At 52.6% G+C, this 4981-nt stretch overlaps 1 long non-coding RNA gene across 2 annotated transcripts; it reads left to right on the top strand.

The window, feature by feature from the left end:
* Positions 1 to 1294: 1294 nt before the first annotated feature.
* On the top strand, positions 1295 to 3703 carry LOC125960261 (uncharacterized). Of its 2 annotated transcripts, XR_007472151.1 has the most exons (3): positions 1296 to 1546; positions 2436 to 2613; positions 2791 to 3703. It is a non-coding gene; the product is annotated as an uncharacterized LOC125960261 (long non-coding RNA). The 2 variants fall into 2 exon arrangements; XR_004484926.2 differs by lacking the exon at positions 2436 to 2613 and having other exon boundaries at positions 1295 to 1546; positions 3198 to 3703.
* Positions 3704 to 4981: the final 1278 nt, after the last annotated feature.

Genomic DNA, 4981 nt, shown 5'->3' with positions numbered 1-4981 from the left:
CCAGGAGCCTCCCTCCCTTAGTTCTGACAACCAAAAGTATTTCCAGAAACTGCCCGATACGCCCTGAGGGCAAAATCACCCCTGGCTGGAATCCCTGCTCTGAAGGTCTGGGCTCTGCCTGCGCCTGTGATTCCAGGCAGCATCATGGCCTATTGACGATGCATCAGGCGGAGCCTGAGTTGGTCGATCGCATCCTCCAGAAGCCGCAGCCCGTGTAATGAGCAGACGCCTGTCCTTTACCGCCTTGGTTGTGTGTGGGACGCCACGGGGACTCGTGCAAACCGGCAGCCCAGGGCCTGCTCCAGGCCAGCTCTCCACTGACTCAGCGCTCCTGAGGACTGATCTCGGCCTCCTCTGAGTTATTATAAAGTTATTAAAAACTAAAATCATTGATGGCCCGGAACTGACTCTGCCTCTTCTTAATAGGCTCACTAGCAAATTACAATAAAAATAACCTGGGGCTTATGAAGCTATTAGTAAAATGGGCCATTTACTGTCACCTGGGGACATGTTACTGTACTGTTTCAGCATCAATATCTGAGATGAGGTCCATGGGAAAAGGTGACCAGAGCTGCCACTGAGACAGTTAATTGGCCAAGATGTGTCACTCACCGAGCTGAAACCAAAGTCACAACTACGGGTCTAACGTTGACCTAGGAATTCCTTGCAAAAGAGGCAGGAGTGGTTTACTGCAGTGCTGACTGTCCCCTGGGTTCAGAGCAGGCCTGTCCCCGCCCAACTGGCTGAGGCGCGGGGAGAGTGGCCGGTCTCTCATCAAGCCAGTGCTGCTGAGTCTGAGTCTGGAACACCAGCGGAGGGACCAAGTCATTCACTCTAATGACTGGAATTTCACCACCATAAGCCAGCAGGAGGGCTGATCCGGTGCAGATCAGCGAAAGTGGCATAAAAACGTCAGGCAGCTGGTTAGCAGGAATGCACAGATGTTTGTTTCCTCCTCCTGAGAACTGCCTCTCAGCCTCCTCAAAACAGTGTTCCTGCATTTCCTTTGTCAGCCCAGGGGTGGGTCCCTGGGCTGGAGGCCAGCTTTGGGCCCCTCCACGTGTCAGTCCCGCTGCCCCTGCTTGGTAATCCCGGGTAAATCCCGAGCCTTCCCCCGGTCAGGAAACACACCCGAGACCTGATTACACAAGATGCAGGAGGAGCTCTGAGCAGAGATGAAATGTGGGGATCGGCCACGTCGTCATTCGTCATCCTGTCTCAGCAAGTTCATTTGCAGAGAGTAACTTGACAGCCCTTTCAGAATTTGGAACAGCTCCACATCATGTGCCCTAGAGGGAGGTATTAATGGATGAGGCGGCAGCCCTGTGGTTCACTTAATTAAAATCACTTGTTCCTGCAATACTTATGGGTTAAGCACTCCTCCTGCAATTCCTGCGCCCAGGGCAGGGCTGGAGGGGGTCCTGGGCTCTCTCTGCAGGCGCTGTTTCACACTTGGGCTCCCCACATACTCGGGACACGTGGTGCTTCAAGTCTCCGTGTTCACGCCTGCACGTGAGCGCGTTGTGCGCCGGGAGAGGCTTCACAGGTACGTGCCGGCCCGGGGGTGCTGGCAGGGGGCTGGGCGGCGGGCGGGCTGGGAGGGTGCAGCGGCCTGAGTTCACGTGGTTCTCAGCTCTTAAGCCCTGAGGCTGGGAGACGATAATGTTCCTTCTCTGCCATCGAGCAGAGCTCAAAGCCAGGCCCACGGACCTGCTCGTTCAGCTCTCCAGTCCTTCCCTGTCCGGATTGGCAGAGAGAATTCCGTTCATGGAGGCCGCACGAGGAAGTCCGTCTGTGGCCCCAGGTCAAGCTGCCTTTTCCAAAGCAGCCTCGGGAGAGACACCGTGTGTCCTCGGCCCCCATGCGATCCTCGCATCTCTCCTTCTGGCTTCTGGACCGGGAGCGGGGGAGGCACGGGATTCATTAGCGTCCACAGATCCCAACACACATTTTAAAAGTTAAACGCGACTCCCAGGTTCTTCTTAGAAGAGTTATTTATGTGATCAGTCCGAGTGCAGTCTAGTGAGTGTCCGTGGTTTTCACAGTGTGGGTGGTGGGGTCTGGGAGGAGAGGTGTCTTATAGAGACGGTCCTCGCTGGGGAGGTGGAGCCCCGGGGCGGCGGAGCCCAGCTCTGGGGAAGGAGGGCCTTTCTGGCGGGGCTGGGAGGAGCCACTGCTCCCTGGCCGGCTCCGCTGCCCGTCCCGGGTGGGATGTGGGGTCCTTGGGGACATCACTCAGGGGAGGGCAGCCCCCGAGCGACAGGACAGAGGAACAGAGGCTGCACCACAGCTGAGCTTGACCCTCCCGTTTGTTCTCCGAGAGGCCCTTGCAGGCAGAGGTCTAAACGCCCTCCTGCACGCGGAGAGAAGGAGGCGCTCAGTGAGGAAAGAAACCCCTTGGAAATGTTGCCTGTGAAACTCAGCCTTTGTTGCAGAAATGCGTCCAGGCCTGAGCTAAACGTGGCCGCCCCTGGCCCCTCGGGGAGCCTGGCCCCGGCCCAGCGTCTGTCCTTCACTGAACACAGTGGGCCGTGCCCAGATCGCGGAATAAGAGGCCACAGGAGAGATGCAGGACATCTGACTGGTCCAGCCACCTCCTTGCATGTGGGGCAGGTGAGGCTCAGGGGGCAGAGGGACCCCTCCAGGCCCGCGGGTGATGGGTACAGAGCCGAGGCCCGAGGTCCCAGCCCCAACTCCTCCCTCAGCGCTCTCTCTGCCGCCGGCATCACTCATTACAGGCCAGGCCTGCGCTGAGCACTTTCTACCTCAGCGAGTTTCATCCTGACACAGGAGCCCGAGATGATCCCCATTCTACAGACGAGGAAGCCAGGCTCTGAGCGGCCGCGTGACTTGCTGAGATCCACAGCTGCTCGTGGCAGGGGTGGGACTGCGACCCAGGACTGTGTGACTCCACAGGGCCCCGCCTTCTTCTGCACCCTCCTCAGAGGGAGTATTCCACCCCGTGACAATCAGGTTTTCCTCACATTAAAGAAAGGAAAATGTAAATTGTCAGGAGAGTGATTCTCTAACGAGATGCTCAAGGGAATTTCTACAACTTTGAGCATTAACAGAAATGCTAATAGCTAATATTAACATCTGCCCCTCTGTTGTAAGCACTTTGCTGGGATTCACTGTTTAAACTTTAAACAAACTTATGTGAGATGATTTTATGTGACATCATTACCCCTGTTTTACAGATGTGGAAATTTCATCAGGGAGAAAAGAAATCACTTGCTCCAAAACCCCGCGTCCAGAATTCTGTTTCCCTGGAAATATGCCCAGGATGGGGATTTTCACACCTATGGGAAGTTGCATTGTTGGGCATCATTGTCCTAATTTTTCACCCTCCCTTCCCTGGATCCTTGCCCTTTGTCACGTGACTTTGTAGGTTTCCCCTCTAGATGTGGAGTCTGTTGTCTCGTTGAACTTGGATTTGGTTATGTGATTTGCTCTGCCTGATGGGATGTGGGCAGAGGGTTGAATGTGCTTGCCCAGCTGGTCCTGACCTCCTGTGCTCCGCCTTCTCTATGAGAAGAATATGCCTCTGGTGTCACTGGTCCTGGGAAGATGAGAGACTCGTGGACAGACCCGGACTCAACCCTTAGCTTGAAGCCAAGTAAAGCCAGGCCCGGCCTGGATGTGATGAACCCCAGCAGACGTGTAGACATGAGAATAAGAAATAAATGCTTATTGTTGTTTGCAACTGAGTTTGGGGGGCGGTTTGTTATGCAGCTTAATTGGGACGATAGCTAACGGATACAAACCCCTGTGAGTGAACACACTGCAGCCCTCGGAGCATCCACACCACTTGCCCTCAGCACCAGGGAAGGAGCCCATCTTCTCCCCCCCACGCCACATGTCCCACTGCCCCCGAGCATCTTCACGTTAGACGGCACGTCCCTGACTGCTGTCTTGTGTTGGCACGCATTCCAGGGGACAGGCACCAGGACCTTCTTGTCTGTGTTCAAAGAGCTTTACTGTCACGTACATGCGATTTATGTCCAGTGTGGGCTTGGGTTTTTCCTCTTCCCCATTCGGACCTTAAATCATCACAAGAGTGATTCAAGATTCCTAACTAAGGATGTTCATGGCAATATTATCTATACTATCCAAAAACAAAGAGAAGAAGAAGGGAAAACAACCTTACAGTCCAACAATAGAGGAATCATTGTACATCTATAGCATGGACTATTTCAGAGCTGTTAACATTTATGTTTCTGAAGACCACTATATGGTACTGAGCAATGCATACAATATATTGTGAAGTAACAAGGCAGGATCTGAAGACTGCATATTCAAACTAAATCATAATTTAAAAAAATAAGTAGACTTTTTATATATGCAGTAGAATACTGGAGTTGGATTTTATTTTTTCTCTATTTTGTAGGAATATTTTATAAACTTTGTTACCTTTTGGATCAGAAAGTAAATGAACATAATTAAAAATAAAAATATAATAAAGGCATAGAGAAGCCTTGAGCCATGACATTTCGCTTTCTTTTCAGCTGGAACAATTTTTTAGCCTCACAAACTGTCCCTTCCTCCCTGGCAAGCCCCCGGGGCAGGGACCCTGTCTCCTTTCTGTCTTGGTGGCACTGGGAACATAATCAGGGCTCAGTTAATAATTGATAATCACAAAGACCCAGAAGGAGCCCATTCACTGCATCCGGGTGGACTGGTGATTCCTCAAGGCATTCTCTTAAGTGCATTTCATTTCTTTTTAATTTTTCTCCAACTTAAATGGATGGAAATGAAAGCCAGGAGAGAGCTGCTGGCTTGCTGAGAGCTGGAAAAGAGAAAAATAAATGAATGAGAGCAGTCACTGCAGGGCCCCGCGTGGAGCCTGAACCCCAGGCAACTGCAGGGCTGAATGTCCCTTCTCAGGTGGGGGAGGGGCCTTTCATGCCCATCCCCACACAAGCGAAGACTAGTTTCCTTTTTGAAACGAGAGTTTTTTGCCCAGCAGTTCTCCGAGGCTCTA

Source organism: Orcinus orca, chromosome 16, assembly GCF_937001465.1.
Source record: "Orcinus orca chromosome 16, mOrcOrc1.1, whole genome shotgun sequence".
Lineage (NCBI taxonomy): Eukaryota > Metazoa > Chordata > Mammalia > Artiodactyla > Delphinidae > Orcinus > Orcinus orca.
This window is presented reverse-complemented; position numbering and strand designations above follow the sequence as displayed.